The following is a 21,333-nucleotide window of genomic DNA, read 5'->3' as shown; positions in this document are numbered from 1 at the left end:
GGTGCACCAGGCTCACCAAAGCCATCGGCTCCTCCCATGCTTGGGGCAGGGTGTATCGGTGGGGAATCCCAGAGTTTCATCCCACAGACTCCCAAGTAGGCTCGTTCTCCTGGGCCTGCCTCACTCCCGGGCAGCATCAGGGATGGATTGGAAAAGCAGGGTCCACCCAGCTTGCTCACCTGTAATTACGTTCACTTAAACCTGCCGTCATGTCAAAGCTGCATCTGGAGCCAATGTGTCTAAAGGCAAGCTGGCCCGGGCATTGCCGACGGCTCAGCTTCTGTTGCAGCCGGTTCCTGCCTTTGTTGAGTCCTGTCCGGTGCTGGCAGGTCAAGTTGCAGAGGTGTTGCATATGTGTGTTTTGCGTTCCAGTCAAAACATGGTGATTTACCAACATCACAGGGGCTGTATTATGAAATTAACACGAGGGGTGCCTGTGTGGAGCTTTGAAGATTATTTCCACCTCACTTGAGAGACTGTTACAGAATCGCTGCTGTGAAGCTCCTGGATTGGGACATCTGCTCATTTTTCTGGGAGGCATGCTGTCCCTCATTTGGCTGATACTGTGGCCCTTCCGTCTGGAATGAGCTGCTCTTATGGACGCTGAGCATTTCTGGCTCTGTGTCCATGTCCTGTGTCGGGGGTTTGACATGTGCGTGATCTCTCTCTGTGTCTCAACACAAGTGTGTGTGTTTTCTCTGTGTGTTTTCCAGCTGTGCCAAGCAGTTCTCCAGTTCTAAGTGGACACTTCCTGGATGTCCTGCAGATCTGATCCGATCCTCACACTGTCCTCCTGGTCACAGTGTCAGAGCCCACAGGTCAAGGGCTCAGTCCATGAGGCTGCCCCCACTTCAGACACAGTCTGAAGTGACCTTCAGTCCCAGGTCCCAGGTGTCACCTGTGCTTCTGACCCACGGGCTATAAATTGGAGCTTTCCACAACCTCCTCCTTGGTTCAGTTAATTTCATAATTTGGCTTATGAAACTCAAGAGACACTTACTTATATTTCCCAGTTTATTTTAAAGGCTATTATATGCATGAATTATATCTCAGTAAAAAAAAAAAAGTGGGGAAAGGGTATTATAAAAGGATACAGACACATCCAGATGAAGAGGTACACAGCGGGAGGTCCTGCCCAGAAGCTCTGTCCCCGTAGGACTGGGGTGCACCAACCGCCCAGCACATGGACATGTTCACCAACCTGGAAGCTCATCAACTCAAGTTGCTCCAAAGAATTTTGATAGCACTTAATCTGCAGACCTCCCCCTCCCCTTCCCTGTGGTTGCTGGGTGGAATTAAAAGTTCTAGCCCTCTAATCACTGGGTCTTTCTTATGAGTAACACCAGCCTGAGGCTCTCCAGGGAGCCCACCTGAGTCACCTCATGAGCTCCAAAGGGGCTCCTTAAGAATAAGAAAACCACTCCCATCACTCAGGAAATTCCAAGAGTTTTAGGAGCGTTTTGCCAGTACAGGGTCCAGGACCAAATGTTGAACATACATTATTATTACCTGTACACATATGTGTGCGTGTGTGTGTGTGTTAGTCACTCAGTTGTGTCTGATTCTTTGCAGCCCCACAGACTGTAGCCTGCCAGACTTTTTTGTCCGTGGAATTCTCCAGGCCAGAATACTGGAGTGGGTACCCTTTCCTTTCTCCAAGGGATCTTCGCAACTCAGGGATCAAAGTCTGGTCTCCTGTATTACAGGCGGATTCTTAACCAGTTGAGCCACCAGGGAAACCCAGGAATACTGGAGTGGGTTCAGTTCAGTCACTCAGTCGTGTCTTATTCCCTGTGACCCCATGAACTGCAGCACGCCAGGCCTCCTTGTCCATCACCAACTCCCAGACTTTACCCAAACTCATGTCCATTGAGTCGGTGATGCCATCCAACCATTTCATCCTCTCCCGTCCCCTTCTCCTCCTGCCTTTAATCTTTTCCCAGCATCAGGGAAGAATCCTGGTGCATCTCCGAGCTTCCAGTGGGCTCTGCCTTTGTTGCCATGACAGCAACTTCCATATCATCCCCCGTGTATAACCCCCCTTAAAGCTCCTGTTTCCCTTCCCTTCCGTGCTCTCCATGTACCTTCACTCCATTGTCCTGGGATCTACTTCACAATAAACTACTTGCTCTAAGTCTTTGTCTCAGACTTGGTTCTCAGGAAATGCAAAACAGGACACCTTCAGTTTAGTCGCTCACTTGTGTCTGACTCTTTGCGACCCCATGGACTGCAGCACGCCAGGCCTCCCTGTCCATCGCAAACTCCTGGAGTTTACTCAAACTCATGTCCATTGAGTCGATGATGCCATCAAACCATCTCATCCTCTCTTGGCCCCTTCTCCTCCAGCCTTCAATCTTTCCCAGCATCAGGGTGTTTTCCAATGAGTCAGTTCTTCACATCATGTGGCCAAAGTATTAGAGTTTCAGCTTCAGCATCAGTCCTTCCAATGAATATTCAGGACTGATTTCCTTTAGGATGGACTGCTTGGATCTCCTCACAGTCCAAGGGACTCTCAAGAGTCTTCTCCAACACCACAGTTCAAAAGCATCAGTTTATATAAAGCTTTCTTTATAGTCCAACTCTCACATCCACATAAGGCTATTGGAAAAAAACCATAGCTTTGACTAGATGGACCTTTGTTGGCTAAGTAATGTCTCTGCTTTTTAATATACTGTCTAGGTTGGTCATAACTTTTCTGCCAAGGAGCAAGCGTCTTTTAATTTCATGGCTGCAGTCACCATCTGCAGTAATTTTGGAGTCCAAAGAAATAAAGTCAGCCACTGTTTCCACTGTTTCCCCATCTATTTGCCATGAAGTGGTGGGACTGGATGCCATGATCTTTGTTTTCTGAATGTTGAGCTTTAAGCCAACTTTTCACTCTTCTCTTTCACTTTCATCAAGAGGCTCTTTAGTTCTTCTTCACTTTCTGCCATAAGGGTGGTGTCATCTGCATGTCTGAGGTTATTGATATTTCTCCTGGCAATCTTGATTCCAGCTTGTGCTTCATCCAGCCCAGCATTTCTCATGATGTACTCTGCATATAAGTTAAATAAGCAGGGTGACAATATACAGCCTTGATGTACTCCCTTTCCTATTTGGAACCAGTCTGTTGTTCCATGTCCAGTTCTAACTGTTGCTTCCTGAGCTGCATACAGGTTTCTCAAGAGGCAGGTCAGGTGGTCTGGTATGCCCATCTCTTTCAGAATTTTCCACAGTTTATTGTGATCCACATAGTCAAAGGCTTTGGCATAGTCAATAAAGCAGAAATAGATGTTGTTCTGGAACTCTCTTGCTTTTTCAATGATCCAGTGAATGTTGACAATTTGATCTCTGGTTCCTCTGCCTTTTCTAAAACCAGCTTGAACATCTGGAAGTTCACGGTTCACATATTGCTGAAGCCTGTCTTGGAGAATTTTGAGCATTACTTTAGTAGTGTGTGAGATGAGTGAAATTTTGCAGTAGTTTGAGCATTCTTTGTCATTGCCTTTCTTTAGGATTGGATTTGATCTTCCCTACCCAGGAGTTGAACAGGGGTCTTCTGTACTGCAGGCAGATTCTTTACCAACTGAGCTATCAGGGAAGCCCATATACATATATATAAAACATATTTATTTGGGAAAATCAGGTAAAAGTATTGCAGACAAACATCATGAACCTTTGTCTCTAATCTCCCCATACATGAATGCGACACTACTCAAGAAATAGAACAGCCACATCAGAGCCTTTGAAAGCAATACAAATGAAATTTTGAATTGAATTAAAACCTGAGTCTCAGAAACATGCAAGATGATTAGTAATTTATTGAGCAGACATTTACCAAGTCTCTGGTATGCACAGGTCACTGGGCTTGGAAGTAAGGAAGCAGAGGGCAGAGGAAAGCCTGAACTGATAAAGATACTGAAAATATGTGAAAGTCAAAAAAGCAAAAATGAAGAAGCTCATGATGAATGACTTTGGTCTTAGAAAATTGAAAGCCTTTTCTATTTCCAGGCTGTTGGATCAGCTAGGAATCAATACAGGTCATCTTAAGGAGTAAAATTATCTTATTCCTTGGATCTCTAAGATGTTTGTTACACTTGAATGTGTTTAAAATAACTAAAAGTGTGTCAGAGGACAATGGAGGAAAGATGCCCTAGAGTTTTATGTACCTCATCTTCTTTATCCATTCCTCTGTCGATTGACATTTAGGTTGCTTCCGTGTCTTGGCTTTTATAAACAGTGCTTCAATGAACACTGTGGTGCATATATCCTTTTGGATCATGTTTTTCTCTGGATCTATGCCCAGGAGTGGGATTGCAGGGTCATATGGTAGCTTGTTTTTAGTTTTTAAGGAACCTCCATTCTGCTCTCCATAGTGGCTGCACCAATTTACATTCCCGCCAACAGTGTGTGTGTGGGGGGGGGGGTGGGTGGGTGGGGGCGGTTTCCGTTCTCCTCACACCTTCTCCAGCAGTTGTTTGTGGATTTTTTGCTTATAGCCATTCTAGCTGGTGTAAGGTGATAGCCCACTGTAGTTTTGATTACAGCAAAATATTTTTTGACCTACCTCCTAGAGTATTGAAAATAGAAACAAAAATAATCAAATGGGACCGAAATTAAACTCAAAAGCTTTTGCACAGCAAAGGAAACCATAACCAAAGCAAAGACAAGCCACAGAATGGGAGAAAATATTCTCAAATGAAGCATCCGACAAGGGATTAATCTCCAAAATATACAAACAGCTCATGCAGCTCAATAACAAAAATACAAACAACCCAATCAAAAAATGGGCCAAAGATCTTCATGGGCATTTCTTCAAGGAATGCATACAGATGGCCAAGAAGCACATGAAAATGTACTCAACATCACTAATTATTGGAGAAAAGCAACTCAAAAGTCCAAGGAGGTATCACCTCACATTGGTCAGAATGGCCATCTCAAAAAGACCACAAATAAGTGTTGGTGACAGCATGGAAAGAAGGGAACCCTGCTACACTCTTGGTGGGAATGTAAATTGGTACAACTGTTATGGAGAATGGGCTTCCCTGACCCAGGTTCGATCCCTGGGCCAGGGAAGATCCCTTGGAAAAGGGAATGGCAACCCACTTCAGTATTCCTGCCTGGAGAATTCCATGGATAGAGGAGCCTGGTGGGCTGCAGTCCATGGGATTGCAAAGAGTGGGATCACGACTAAACAACTAACACTTTCACTTTCACGGACAACAGTATGGAGGTTCCTTAAAAAACTAAAAATAGAGCTACCATATGAGCCATCACTTCCCACTACCCCCCCCCATGCTTACATTGCCCCAGTTTTTGTTTTTTTCAAAGCCAAATGTGTCAGTTTGAATGGACTTTTTGTAACGGAATGACCCGGAGCCATGTTTGACTATACTTGTGCTAACTGATGAGTTAGCAGGGTAAGCAGGTCGACAACACAGAAGCCTTTGGGTGGTCCAGCCCAGAAATGTCCTAGGACCTGGAGGTTTCACCTAGTGTGGGATTTTTTTTGGCAAGGTTGTTATTTCTTTTACATTGAAGACTTTCTTTGGTCAGGACATTTCAAGAAGCAGTGGGATCAGGCCTTGTAAAGCCAGCAGGACTAGACAGGCATATTCAGGTGACCTCCTACCACGAGGCCGGTAGCATCTTCAGGCTTCTTTGTGGGTGCTTTCATTCTGCATTCTATATGAGGGGTTACCAGGAGAGTAACAAGATGCTGAAGCCTAAGGGGAACTTTTGCAACCACTTACCCATTTTATGGAACCTTCCACCAAAGGGGTGCTGGAAACCATGCTTGCCACCAGAGGAATTAAAATCAGTGCTTCATTTGCCAAGAGGGTTGAAGACTTGCTTTAGCTGGGGAATTGTTCCTTTGCTCTCAGAATTATTTTTTATATCTTGGCCAACCATTTGATTGATGTAATTATCATCAACACCATGATTGGCATTCAAACACATCTACTTGGGGACTTCCCTGGCAGTCCAGTGGTTAAGACTTCACTTTCCAATGCAGGGGATATATGTTGGATCCGTGGTTGGGGAGCTAAGATCCCACATGCTTGTAGCCAAAAAGAGCAAAACATAAAGCAGAAGTGATGTAACAAATTCAATGAAGTATTTAAAAAATGGTCCATGTCAAAAAAAAAAAAAACTTAAAAGAAGTCTACTAAACTAGGACCATTTGCTTTTGAGTCTGTCGGAGGCAGGACGACCTTACTCACGAGATCTCTGAACGTCAGATGAGACCAGGCATAGCAAGTCCCCATGCGGTGCCTGGTGCGGGATCGGAGCTCAGAAAATATCAGTTATGATTACTGAACATATTTGGTAGCGGCAGCGATCTGACCTTAACATGCGTGAGAATAATAAAAAATGCTCGTCATGAGTCACTGGGTGCTTCCTCTCATTTCAGTCATTTGAAAGCTGGCTGTCTGCTGTGGTGGCTGATAAGTTACAAATTGATGTCAGAGGGCTAATTTCACTGCCCTCTCGCCTTGTTAAAGGAGGGGACACCAGCCAGAACACTGCTTTTCTTGGTGCTAAGATTCCCCTCAGATCTATCCGATACTGTTTTTAAGTTGTAATGTTTTCTTTGAGGACTGATAAGATCCACAGTGAGATTGGGTGACAAACATATTATCATATCCAAGTTAAAAACCCTTTGGTGTTTACCATGGGGCACTTAAAAAAAAAAAGTTATTTTATTCAAGTATAGCTGATTTACAGTGTTGCGTTGGTTTCTGGCATACAGCAAAGAGATTCAGTTACATATATAATATGTATATATATCCTTTTCTATTTTGGTTTATCACAGGGTATTGAGTGCAGTTTCCTGTGCTATATAACAGGACCTTGTTGTTTATCCATCATATACATGATAGTTTGCATTTGCTAATCCCAAACTCTTACACCATCCCTTCCCCATCCTCATCCTCCTTGGCAACCACAAATCTGTTCTCTGTGTCTGTGAGTCCGTTTCTGTTCCATGGATAAGTTCATTTGTGTCGTATTTTAGATTCCACATATAAGTGATATCACATGATACTTGTTTTTCTTGGTCTGACTCACTTTGCTTAGTATGAGCATCTCTAGGTCCATCCATGTAGCTGCAAAGCCGTTGGTTGCATTCATTGCTCCAGCTGATGGATGAGCAGTTCTGCTTTTGAGAAAAGGGTTCTTTCTGATTCACACCAAGAGGCGTTACAGTCCCACAAAGCCCAGATTCATGGTCGCAGGGCTCCGTGCTTGCAGCTGCCCTAGTTGTCATCGTCTCCAGATGCCATGCCACTATGATTTGACGTCTCTACCCATCCATTTAATCAGAGAAAATCAAGCTGTGGATTCATTAAAGGGATGCCCTTAGGCTGTGTCTGTAGAAGGCCAGTTATGCAGCTGGACATGGGGGGAAGTCAATGATCTTGTTCTCGCAGGCTCTTGAACACAGTCTGATATTTGCATTAATATTGTGACACATGCTGTCCCGGACAGTGTCTCAGACCGTGGATGAATGAGTTCATCCTCCTGGTATGTTCACTTTTCAGTCTTCGCCCTGGCAGTTGACAGCCAAGGAGCACAGCTTTTCAGTTCTGACAGCTCACGGGGGTGAATGGAAGGAGGGACTTTTTTTCTGAGATGACATCAACTCATTTATAGCCCGAGGCATCATCCTCTTCAATTCCTAAAATAACTTAGATGGCCGTGAGGTCAAAATAGAGTCCCACCCCATCAAGAGAGGAGGCCGGACAGAAGCCTGAGTCCCTTTTCAGCATCCATGGCCAATCTCTAAGCCCTGCTCCCCACTGACTGACACTATGGCTGAGGACGCCTGGCCACCAGACTGTGTGTGAGGGGGTCTTTCCCTCTGGTCGTGGTGTGCCCCCGGGGAACAGGAGCTCTTCCTTCTGCCAGGGTCTGGGAAGCAACAGATGGGATACTTGCAAGGAGCAATAGAGGTAGTTTGGGGAAAGATCTACTTAGTGAGAAGTAGGCAGGGCGAGAGGACCAAGAGGACAGGGAGTGCAGTCTGTGGAGTTGCTGTAATGAGGGGTCATCAGCGCCCTGAGCCGGAGGAGGAGAGGAAGACAGGGCCCCCGGTGCTGTGAGCCGTGGGGAGGCAGCTTGACAGCAGCTTGGGGCCAGGAGAGAAACAGGCAGTAAGTGCCCTGGACTCTCTCCTCCCCTCCGTAAGCTCCCGCCAGTGGCCAAATCCCCCTGGGAGCCAGCAGTGGCCCCCAGAAGACAAGTCTGGCCTTCTGGAGCTCAGAGCAGGGGCTGGGGCCTGGGAACGGTGGGTCAGGAGGACCAGAGGGAGAATTTCCAGCACATTCAGTTTTCCTTTATTAAAGGCAAAAAGCATAGAACAAAGCTTGTTTCCTTTGTTTTACAGAAATGGATTCTGTGGAAAGCCAGGAAAAATAAATCCAGCCAATAATTACGTTTCTGTTTAGAGATTCATTAGAACTGGACTTTGTACCAGGGGAGAGAGGTGGCCTGACTGTTTCGTGAAGGTTTACTGTTCCTTCCATTTATTTTGATTAACGTTTCTTTATTTCTTCAATTTTATTTTTAAAACATCCTATTAATATTTCACGATACCCAAGTATCAGATCCTTTTGTTCTGTTGTGATTCACACAATGGGAAGAGAGTTTCTGAGGCCCTGCCTATTTATGATGGCTGGAATGGTGGATCTTGGAGATGGTTGTAAACTTCTCCAGGTTTTGAGGGGTTCCTGCTTGCCTCCCTTAGTCCTCCAACTCTGTGGCCAGGCTGGAGAGGGGTGCAGAGGCAGGCGGCCTCAGTGGCATTGTCCCCAGGGTCAGGGTATGTGGGTCACCAAGAGAAAAACCTATTTTCGTGTCCCTGTGAGAGAGTACCCCCAGGTAGGGAGGCCAGTGGGTGGAACACACACAAGATGGAGTGGATGTCACAAGATTTGCTACCTTCACAGAACATACGGTTCTGCCTCCATGACTGATCATCCCACTTATATGTGTGTGTGTGTGTGTTTAAATTGAAGTATAGTTGATTTTCAGTGTTGTGTTTTTTTTCAGGCATATAGCAGAGGGGGCAGCTACATGCTGACCTTGACTGGATTTTGTACTGGAGGAAAAATTCTCTAAGGGACATTATTAAATAAGTTGACAAAGTTTGAATTTGAACAGTAGATTGGATATAAGAATTATATCAATGATAAAATTATTGAAATTGTGTGCCTGGATCATGTAGAAGAATGTTTTTATTACAGGTAAAAGAATGTTTTTATTACTGAAAAATAAGCATTGAAGTATTTAAAGGTGTAGGGCCATGATGTGTGCTATTTACTCTGGAACAGTTCAGAAATAATGAAGAATGGATGGATGGATGGGTGGGTGGATGGGTTGGTGTATGGATGGATGGATGGGTGGGTGGATGGGTTGGTGGATGGATGGATGGATGGGTGGGTGGATGGATGGATGGATGGGTGGGTGCATGGTGGGGGGATGCATGGTAGGGGGATGCATGGTGGGGGGATAGAGGAATGGATGGGTGAGTGTATAGATGAATGGAGTGGATAGATGGATGGATGGAAATAGATGGCTATAAATAGAAATTATATAGCTATAAATAGAACGATGAAGCAATGGGGCAGCAAGGTGAATCTGGATGAAGGGTTTATGGGCATTCAAGGTACTATTCTTGCAACTTTTCTGAAAGTTTGAAATTACTTCTGAAAAAAAAGTTTAAAAAGCTCCCCTTTTATTGATGGATTGATTGATTTATGCAGGATTTATGCAGCATCAGCCAGATCCCATTTTGCATGCAGTGTGCCAGGCAGACAAGCCCCAAGTTCTTATGAAGTGTCTGTTCCTGGGGGAATGTGACAGAATAAAGAAATCTACAAAGAATAAAGTTGCTAAGGAGAAGGGAAGTGGGGTCATCAGGTGGTGATGGGGTTAATGGGAGGGATCCCATTTGGTTGGCGTTGTGGGGAAAATGGAAACCTGGTTATGGGAAGGAGGTGGTGCTGTCCCCACCCAGGGAAGAACTTTCTGGATGGACGGACTGGCTGCTGAAAAGACCCACTGTAGGCCAGAGATCCTTGGGGAACAGAGAAGGACATTGGGGCTGGGGGTGGGACAGGAGGGGTCAGAGCCTTGGGGCACTCAACCACTGGAGGAATTTATTCTCAATTGGAGAGGAAGCTGATGGAAGGTTGGCAGAATGGAGATGACTTTAATGAATTCATGTTTCCAAAGATTGCTCTGGCTACCTCCTGGGGTATAAGCTGTAGGGAGACATTGAGCAGGAGAAGAGGCCTGGGGGCCACCTCTGTAGCCCCTACCAGGACCAGGAGAGGCAGCCTGGACTCCCAGCTCTTGTCAGTTCTCCCCACCCCCATGGGTGTGAACGCCTGTCGGAATAGAGGGTGACTGTATAAGCACACGGTCTCTTTTTTGTCTTTTATACCAAAACATATCTTTAGCACACTCACTCAATGCCTCTCAGCAACTCTAAAAATTGACCAGAATTCTTTTTCCAACATGACTTTGACACACGCCAAGAATGACAAAAATGCATCTCTCTCCAATTTTTTTTTTTTTGCTCTTGAGCTACTTTCAGGCCTGAGTGTTGGGGAAGAATAAATAGAAACGCAGATCATGGCTAAAGAGGCCCCATTCCACAGGGAGAAAACCACCCAAAATCTCAGAGGAGTGTCTGAGGGATCACGGGAGCCCCTAAAGGAGGAGGAAGTGGCCAGGGGGCATCAGTCCCTCAGGCACCCAGAGGTCTCATGGAGTATTTTATTAAAAGAAATAAAGGCTGTAGTCTTTCTTGTGAATGAGTTCCCATCTCGGCTTTTGCCCTATGCCATCAGCCACCCTCTTCTAGAATCTAGAATCCTGAAGTCTGGGAACCAGGAGAGTTTAGGGAGGACATTCTAAATATCCCATCCCCCTTTTTTTGCTCCCCGTGTCCGACAAACTGGGTTTTTTCTTTAGCAGCTGGAGGGGCCCAGGGACTGGGTGCTGGTGACTACCGGATGGCTGTTTTGTTGAGGTACGATCCTGCCAGAAAGTAGAAATGAGGGGCCTGGAGAAGTGGTGATTCTTCAGGGTGGGTGGCTCTTGATCTTCACAGGTAGAGCAGTGTGTGTATGTATGGTGAGCATGTATCTCTGTGTATGTGTGTCTAGCAGGTAGGTGTATACACCTTGGGATGCCAGTTGTTTCTGGAAAGATATTTTTATCTGTGATGTCAACAGTCCTAGTTAGGTGTTTTGATGGTCATTGAGAGAGGTGCCTTTTATCGTCTCTCTGGGCTGGTTTTCTTGCTCTGGAGCACCACTCCACCACAACCAGGGCACTCAAACCAGGGTCTGTGAAGCAGGTTCTGGTGGGGCTCGTGTGTATGCGTGCTTAGTCGCGTCACTCATGTCTGATTCTTTGCGATCTTGTGGACTGTAGCCCGCCAGGCTCCTCTATCCGTGGAATTCTCCAGGCAAGAATTTTACTGGAGTGGGTTATCATGCCCTTCTCCAGGGGATCTTCCCAATTCAGGAACTGAAACATCTCCTGCATTGGCAGATGGGTTCTTTACCACTAGAACCACCCGGAAGCCTGGTGGGGGCTTGAATGGACCCAAATGGATGCTGTGTGTGTGTCTGTGGAGAGGTGGGGGACTTGGCCTGCTACAAAGTGAGAAGAAGGAGGAATGATTCCACCAAAGTGGTTTGTGGCATCAGTACGAATCAGAGAACTCAGAAGGAATGGAATTTTTAAAAAAGAGCCAACTCGTGTATGCAAATTTCCATTTTGTTGAGCAAACAAACTGCTACTGAGTCTGGTCTTGCTAATTTTTAATTTTTTGCATTGTAAATAGATGAATCGATCATTGAAGGTGGTAATTTGAGAAAAATGGAAGGGAAGAAAGCAATGCTGGCATAACTGTTGCCTGCTCATTGTACCTCTTCAGGGGTAGTAAATAACCCTCCAGGGAACACAATTTTGATTTTGGATATAGTCACAAGGCCGTTGAGCAGGAATAACGTGTGGGATCTCACTCCATGTTACCACTTACGGAGAACGAAGACAATAAAAGTAATGGTTGCCACAACCCTGTGAATGCACTGTTGTCTCTGATCTGCCTGGGGGACCAAAATCTGCAGATGCTCGAGTCCTGGGTATAAAACAATGTAGTGTTTGCACATAACCCATGCACATCCTCCCCATACTTTATTTTTTTATTTTTAATTATTTAAAAAAATTTTGGCTTATGGGATCTTAGTTCCCCAACCGGGGACTGAACCCAGGTCCTCAGCACCAAGCACGCTAAGTCCTAACCACTAGACTGCCAGGGAATTCTCTATCCTCCCTATCCTGGAAATAATCTTTAGATTACTTATAATGTCTAGTGCTATGTAAATAGTTGCCAGAATGAAGCAAATTCAAGTTTTGCTTTTTGGAACTTTCTGGAATTTAAGAAAATATTTTTGATCCATGGTTCATTGAGTCTGTGGCAGAACTGTATTAAAAAGTTTGACTTGCACATTTTAAATGGGTGGATTGTATGAGATGTGAACTGTATTTGAATAAAGCTGTGAGGGGGGAAAAAAGACAGCAAAAGAAAAATAGACGTGTTTGACATGAAGAAATTAAATTTTTAAGAGTCAAAGAGATAACACACACACACACACACAGATTCTCTTCCATGTGATCCAGTCCACTTATTGTAAAGATTTGATACTGGCTGAAAGATCTTTAAGCTGAACTCTGGGGACAGTTTTCAGAACCAGGGACTTACAGTGTTCGGTTTCTCAATGGAGTCAAATGTCCTTGGAAGGTGGTTTGATTTTTGGAAACAGCTAAAATAATTCAAAGGTAGGTTTGGTGATTGAGTCATCAAGCTGAGAAAAACCAACACTGTAAAATAAAAAATAAAAAAAGTTCTATGGAGTTAGAGCAATTATTTTCTTTTGGGAGATCCCATAGCCTGACTCCTAAGGCTAGGGCTCCGCAAAATACCCCTGTTTTGTAAGTAAAATTTTACCAGACGCAGCCACGCCCAATCGTGTATGTGTTCTCCATGGCTGCTCTTTTGGTTCAAGGACACATTCAAGACCATGTGGCCTGCAAAGCCTAAAATATTTACTGCCTGGCCCTTTATAGGAAGAGTTTTCTGGACCCTGACTTACATTCTTCTTTTGGCTTTTTTGAATGGGAGAAAAATCTTCCTGTTGGCATGGGGAGCAGTTCAAGGAGCCTGTGTTTGTCCCCCCGCCACCCCTTCCTGGCCTGGGGGAAGCTGGTGAAACCTCCAATCTGCAAAATATATATGAACTTGATACATGGTCCCACTGTAACCTTTTCAACCCCAGCACATCACCGTTAATTAATTACAGAGACAGAACTTCTGAGGCACACTTTGTAAGCATGTGAGCGTGAGGGAAGTTGGCCTTGGGGTCGCATGTTGGATCTGCCACTTAGTGTGTGGCCTTGGGCCAGCTGGCCCCTCCGAGTCTCTGTTTCTCATGAACAGGAGAATGTTACATCACAGTCCTTGTGTGTGGCAGTCCAAAAAACTTTGCAGGGAGGATTAAATTAAAAAATGGACTCCCAGGGCCTCACACATAGTAAAAGTCCATAAATGGGAGTTCTTCTCAAAGCAACATATTTTAGTAAATAAGATGATGGCCTTGGAGAAATGGCTTGCTCAGAACAAGTTCATATCTGCCATGGGAGTGTCTTGGGAAAGTAGTCTTCCTTCGTCCTTTGGGAACCCTATTGTGTCTGTTAGCTACAGCTGTGTAACAGGACACCCTGAATTTCAAGTGTTTAAAATAATAAGCATTTACTGTGGCTTCTGAATCCAGGGGTCAGCTGGGTGGGTGGTGATGCTGATCTGGGTCAGGTTCACCTGATGTCAGCTGAGTTGGTTCCTGAGCCTGTAGTCATCTGATTATATCTGGGGGGTGGCTGGATTGGGTGGTCTCATGTGTCTTGAATGTCATTCCCACCACATTCTCTTGGCCAGATGAGATCCTAAGAACAGCCCAAATTCAAAGAACAGCTGTCCCCAGAAATGAATGAGCTGAAGAATCCAATTGCATGGGGCCTGGACAGGGATAAATGAAGAACTGGGGACATTTTATAATTGATCACATTGGCTCCTTCACCAGGATAGTAAAAAGTCAATCAAGAAATCACAGACGTCATGCCTTTCATCTATATGAATCGTTAATTTAAGTATCCAACTATTTTCAGCAACCACTGTTAGCTTTATCTTAAGACACTGACTACACAATCTCTACCTTTATAGGAAGGAAAAAAAGCTATGAAATGAAATCTTTAATGAAGTTCTACTTGGCAAACCCAAGTTCTCCCTTGCCTTATCATCTCTCCAGACTTGGTACAACAGGTCCTTTGACAGGACATTCATTTGGGGTCTGCCTCCCACAGTTTGTCATGTAATAGGGTCGGCAAACCTCGGGGCCTGTTGGGTGGTTGCATATCAAGTTTCTCTGATATTTTTACAAGCACCACAGTCCTCGGAGCCACCTGCAAAGGAGCCCTCAAGCCCCACTTCACAGACTCATGTGGTTCCCTCGGGATGTATCATGCCTGCTCACTGCCACCAAGGCCACTTGAGACATGAACATCGTGGCCGGATGGGGCGCTGTCTTGGCCTCTGGGATCAGGCAGTCCTTGGATGATGTGCTGGTTTGATCTTATTGGCTCTTCTGTTTTAGCCAATTGTTCAGAGTTGAACCAGATCTTAAAAGCATGAAGGGCTCAAGAGCTTAGCCTCTGGAGTCAACAGAACAAGGAAAGCTGACTCCATCCCCTGCAGTTATGACCTTGGGGAAGATGCTGACCTTGAAGGCTTTTGGTCTTATAATAGCAGGATGGGATCAGTAACAGGACTGCAGAGACACCACGAGCTAGTGGCTTGGGATTCATCTGAGTTCAGTGTGTGGGATAAGCACTCACTCGATGACAGCTCTTATTATCGAGATTATTTGTATGGGTCTGACTCCAGTGTAGTGAGCCCCTGGGCGATTTTTAAGTCTGAGTTATATGCCGGATTTTTCCTCTTTGAAGGGGTCTCTGCCGCCTTTTTGAGCCCGCGTCTGGGCGGCTCCTTTTGAGTGGGAACATCCAGGGGTTGCCATGAAGATGTCATTTTTTGAATCGCACAGGGACTTTCCACTCGAGAAAGGGGGTGGCTTCTCTTCAGCAAGGGACGCCTGCCAAGCTCCAAAAGAGCTATAAACTTGCTGAATCGTGGAAAGGCATCCTTGGACCTGAAGCTCCCAACAAACCAGGACCTGTTTGTCATTAATTTGAATGCTTCCAGAGCATTGTATCAGACCTGCCTGGTGTCTCCCCGGGGGGCTCTCACCAGGCTGTGACCACGGATTGGAAAACTCTTTGCAGTCCTCCTTCTTGTCTTGAGGGCCACGCTTCATGCAGGGCTGTCATTTTTTGTCCTTAGGTAGCTGTTTCATTTGTTTTCCTCTCAGCTCAGCATCCATGTGGGTGTCTGCAGAAGGGGAGAGCTCATAACTCAGTATACTCCGTGAGAATCCGTGCAGATGTGTATTCCTACGCTATCTCTGAACCCGTGTAACAATTTGTAGAACATAATGTCAGTTCACTTATCGAGCTGTTCAGAAACTCTTTTATTTCCTGTTTTCTAAGGAGAAGTTATAGGAGCAGGTTAGGAGCACCGAAGCTGAGGGGTTGGTCGAGTTAGAAGAAACAGAAAGGACTCCATAAATATTGGCATTTGCTTGCGCTTGGCTTCCACGTGGTGTTTCAGAGAGACCCCACCCTGTCCTACCTGCTGGGTAGAGTTGTGTTCTTAACCCAGGGCTGCGAGGTTTGCCAAGCCCTGCAGGCTGAGGGCCAGAAACTGACAGGGTGGGGACAGGGCTGGGCTGGAGATGGGTCCTAAACACAAGCTGAGTTGTTTGAAGGAAGCTCTGAGTTAGTAACACCTTCAGTGTTTGATCCATCATGTGTCACCCGTGATAGGTTGGGTAGAGGGGGATTGAAATAAAGTGAATTGTTAATAATCCCCAAAGGATGTCCCTGTGACAGTGTGTGAAGCAACGGATGTCTTTATGTTTATGTGTTTCTCTTTTTTTATTTTTTAAATTGGGAAAGTATGATAACACATTTACAGGAGACTTGGACAAGACAAAGCAAAGTTACATATAGTTCCACTCTATATTACAATTATTTTTTAAGTAGATAAGATTTTTAGTTGGAGTTTCAGTATCAAACTCTCAAAAATTAACAGAATGTATATACAGAAAATTAGAAGGATATAGTAAACTTGAAAACACCATGAACCAATTCAACATAGTTAAGATTTATACATTTTTCACACAACAGTAAGATACAAATTATATTCATGTTCCCATGGACTATAAAGTATGACATACCAGAACATACCCAGGGACATAAAACAAGGTGCAAAAACTTCATGGTCTAAATGTATTAAAACCATACAGAGTCTATTGTCTTATCACTGTGGAATTATATTAGAAATCAATATCAAAAGATATTTGAAAATAACCCACATATTTTCAAGCATAATGTGACATTTACCAAGAGAGATCTTTGACTTAGCCATTGAAAGCCTCAATAAAGTTAGAAGACTGAAAAAGGCTTGTTTGATGAAGCGACAGTCTAACCAGGACCCTCACCCCTGCATGTACTTTGCATCTGTTGGGTGTGCTCTTGTCCCAGGGACATGGGGCACATGAGGACCCAGGGGGTGGTCTCTGATCTTTAGGACTAGGATGGTGTCTGTTATTGCTTGAATTGTGTCCCTCCCGCAAAGCTGTGTTGGCGTCCTAACCCCCAGCATCTCAGAATGTCACCTTATTTGGAGATGGGGTCGTTGCAGAGGGGATCAAGTTAAGATGAGGTCATGGGGCTAGACTCTAGTCCAGTACGGCACATGTTCTGAAAAGGAAGCATTTAGAGATGATTCCCATTGCTGCACAGCAGAAACTAACATGATGTTGTAAATCAACTAGACTTCAGTAAAAATAAGCAGGCAAATAAAAAATAAATATAAAAAAATAAATAAAAATGTAAAAGTCAAAAGAGGAGGCAAGTCAAAGAGGAGACATTTGGACATAGACCGGTGGGGATGCCATGTGAAGGGAGTGGGGGTGATGCCTTGGCAAGCCCTGGGTGCCTGTTGTTGTTTAGCTCCTAAGTCGTGTCTGACACTTTTGGGAACCCATAGACTGTAGCCCTCCAGGCTCTCTGTCCATGGGGTTTCCCAGGCAAGAATACTGGAGTGGGTTGCCATTTCCTACTCCAGGGGATCTTCCTGACCCAGGGATCGAACCTGGGTCTCCCTTATTGCAGGCAGATTCTTTACTGTCTGAGCCACCAGGGAAACCCAATAGGCAAACCAACTAATTATTTTAGGTTGAAATGTTTAAGTTAGGTTATGAAGAGGCTGTGAGAATCACTGGGGAATTTTTCCTTGAAGAAAGATTTTCACACACCTTTCCCTCCCACCAGGCACTCTGGATCAGAGTTTCTAGGAGTAGAGTCCAGGTGTCTGTATTTGACAAAAGGTCTGAAGATCACTTGAGGGTCATACAGGTTGGGTTTTAGAGTGTGTTCTAGCGGGATTCTAGGCCGTGAAGAGTTGTCCATCTTCCCGTAAAGCCTGGGCTGTAACACCTGACTTGATGACCCAGGGAGCATTGTGTGTTTCACTTGAGAGATTCTAAAGGTTAATATTATAGTGTCCCACAGAAAGGATCCCAGACTTGGAAATGGAGTAAAGGCTTTTGCATCGTGACTGGGCATAACTCCCAGCCATCCAGGAATTCTGTTTTGGAATTTTACATCATTTTGTGGAAGTCCACAAAATGGAAACAGTTTCCCATTCCATAAACCCATAGAATGCAGCCTTTTGGATATCATTGAGCTGATTTGTTTGTTCTACAAATGAAGAAACTGAAGGCCACGGAGGGTGCGGCCAGCCGTCTGATCCTTGCAAAAGACGGGTCTCAGTTTGGAGGCTCTGGGTACCAACTCTGATGTCCTTGTCATCTCTTCTTCTGACCCTGTGTCCATCCAGCTGTAGCTCGCTGACCACAGCCCTGTGAGATCTGTGCTCCAGATGGGCCCTTCCTGTAAGAGTCACCGTGATGTGGTGACAAAAGAAGCTGTTTCTGGCTAGGACCTCGGCTGGAACGTGGGGAGTGTGCCCGGCCCAGCAAGAGCATGCTTCGCACTGCATGGGGCAGGGTGGAGGGAGTCATGGCTCCCGCTCAGGGCGTTCTGAAGGCCTTCTCCGGAAGGTTGTCCACATCAGCCTAATTCCACATCCTGTAGACCTGTGCGTGTCATCTCCCACACCTCAGGGACGCTCTGTCCTGGTGGTGGTCATCATTCTGGGAGGAAAAAAGACCTTAGAGAGAGAGAGAGCACCATGTAGTGGGAGTAAGCACAGCTCCTGGGCTTGGCCCCTGATGTCTAAGTCTCAGCTTCACCCTTAATTGCAAGAGAACCTCACTGGGTTCCCTGGGAGCTCCTTTTTTCATCTCTAATAATATATACCTTTGGGGTGTCTGTGAAGAGGACACAAAATAGTAAGTATCGAAAAGTACTTTGAAGCTTTATAAAACACTAGTTATTACTGTTGTTATTATTGGAATGTTGGCCTGCATCAGGTTGATATGGAAACTCAGGATGGGGCACAAACTTTCCACTTTGTACCTTCAAGAAGGGTTAAGTACCAATTTCTGTTTGTGGGTTTGGTTTTCTTTTGCCAATTGTCAAATAATATGGAAATATGATGCTGTATACAGTAAGTTAAGCTGACTGGCTCTGTTCTCCTGAAGCTTAAAATCTAAGGCAGAAAATATTGGCAGTGACAGAGGTGACTGGGCCGTTGGTCAGAGCTGATTCCTTAATTAATCTGCCTTTATGTCTTGCCCAAGTGATGGGAAGCAGGGATGGAGCCATGGCACCTATGCTGTGCTCTAGGTGGACCCACCGTGATACATTTCTGCTGAGTTGGCAGTGTCAATCTTTGGATAGGTCAGATGACCCGATAAGATCATGTCCAATTGTAGGACAAACATACATTGGAATCATGGTCAATTATTAAAAAATAGGTCTGTGGATATTGGGTGACACGGGAACATATTTATGATAAATGTTCTAGGTGCAAAAAGCGAGTTGCAATTTGGATAGTATAGATGCTATACTATTTTTTGGATAGTATAGATACCAAATGTTAAGAAAGGGTTTCTGGTGGTTGGAAGAAGTTATTTCTGTTTTCATCTTTGTATCTGTTGGTATTTTTCAAGGAAATACTAATTCTGCCAGATGGTTGTGGCTTCACTTGAATTGGGTCTTAAAAAAATTTTTTTTATTGGAGTAGAGTTGATTTACAATGTTGTTTTAGTTTCAGGTATACAGCAAAGTGATTCAGTTATACATATACCTATATCCACTTTATTGTTTTAGATCCTTTTCCCATATATTGGGAAATCCCAGAGTATTGAGTAGAGTTCCCTGTGTGCTACAGTAGGTCCTTATTAGTTACCTGTTTTATATATAGTAGTGTGTATGTGTCCATCCCAATTTCCCAATTTATTTCCCCCACCCACTTACCTCTGGTAACCATAAGTTTGTTTTCTACATTTGCGACTGTGTTTCTGTTTTGCACATGACTTCATTTGTACCCCTTTTTGTTTTTAGATTCCATGTGTAAGTGATATCATATTTGTCATTGTCTGACTACTTGAATTGGGTCTTGATGGATATATAAGAGTTGAAAAGGCAGGAGGCCATCCTGAGGAATGGGAGTAGCATTTGTGGAGACATAAAATAGAAATGAAAATAGACGTATGGCCTAGTCTAGAAATGTCTGGGCCACATGCAGATGGTCAGCCAGTTAGGGTTTTCAGTGACATCTGGCTGGAACAGAGAAGCATGTTGGATAAGTTCAGTGAAGCTGAGTGGTGGAGGGTCTTACGGGGCTGCTGGTAGATTTATCACCATAAAGGGAGAGGTGATTAGAAGGTGTTGCATGCTTGTTAAGAATGCTGGCGAACAGGGTGCCTGGCCCTGCCACATTTTCCAAAATTACTGGGTCATGGACCTTACCTGGAGCCAGTACTGATATTGAAGTATTTTAGACTCAGTCCACACCCTGGAAATAAGCCCTGGGTTCTGAGCCTGGAAAGACTCATGGTGGACTTCACTTTTGAGTATTGGTTTCTGGGTTGGGGAAACCACTATCTGGTTATCTGTGGACACCGCCCCCTCCAGTGAGTAAACAGGACGTTGGTCCATGACGGGGAGGGCAGTAAACATGTTCAGGCCACAATACAGTGCATTGCTGTATCACTGAAACAATCTTGCATGCCATTTTATTGTTTTTAAGTTTTTGCTCCTTCATTATTTTTGAAATTGAGAAGGAAGAAATAAAACTGCCTTTGTTCACAGATGTCATGATTGCTTATGAGAAAATCCCAAAGAATCAATAAAAAAAGCTCATGGAACTAATAAGTGATTGTAGCAAAGTTGCAGGATACAAGGATTCAAAGGTCAATTGCTCTCTTGTATACAAGAACTTGAAGTAAAAAATACAACACTATTTACATTAACAGCAAAATAATTAAATACTTAGGTGTAAGTCTAACAAAACATGTATAAGATCTATATGAGGAAAACTAGAAGACTCTGATGAAAGAAATCAAAGAACTAGATAAATGGAGAGATATCCCATGTTTATGGATAGAATGATGCAATAGCGTTACGGTGTCAGTGCCTCCAAACTTGATCTTGACTAGATACAATGCAATTCCAATCAAAGTCCCGGCAAGTTATTTTGTAGATATCAGCAAAATGATTCTAAAGCTTATCCAGAGAAGCAGAAGACCCAGAATAGCCAACTCAATATTGAAGGAGAACAATGATGTTTGGGGACTGACACTGACTTCAGCCCTTTTTATAAAGCTACAGTAATCAAGGCAGTGTGATATTCACCTGAAACTGATAAATGTTGTACATAAATTAGGCCTCAATAAAGAAGATTTAAGCAAATTCCTGTTGTTTATTTTAAAAATACACTGCAATAGTGGTGAAAGTAGAGGCAAATAGATTAACGGAACAGAATGAAGAGCCCCCAAACTGGAGGCAACCAAGAGGTCCTTCAATATGCATATGGGTAAGCAAACTGGGGTACATCCATATGATGGAATATTATTTCAATAAGAAGAAATGAACTGTCAAGCCACAAGAGAACATAAAGGAACCTATTGTGCATGCATGCTATATGTCACTTCAGTCGTGTCTGATTCTTTGCAACCCCATGGACTG

General features: G+C 44.3%; 1 protein-coding gene across 2 annotated transcripts in view; it reads left to right on the top strand.

The window, feature by feature from the left end:
* Positions 1–21,333, top strand: part of SLC24A3 (solute carrier family 24 member 3) — a 429,713-nt gene that overhangs the window by 102,728 nt on the left and 305,652 nt on the right. The window lies entirely within an intron of this gene.

The sequence above is a fragment of the Bos grunniens genome, chromosome 13, assembly GCF_055505025.1.
Source record: "Bos grunniens cultivar Pamir isolate PY7600 chromosome 13, Bosgru_T2T1.0, whole genome shotgun sequence".
NCBI lineage: Eukaryota > Metazoa > Chordata > Mammalia > Artiodactyla > Bovidae > Bos > Bos grunniens.
This window is presented reverse-complemented; position numbering and strand designations above follow the sequence as displayed.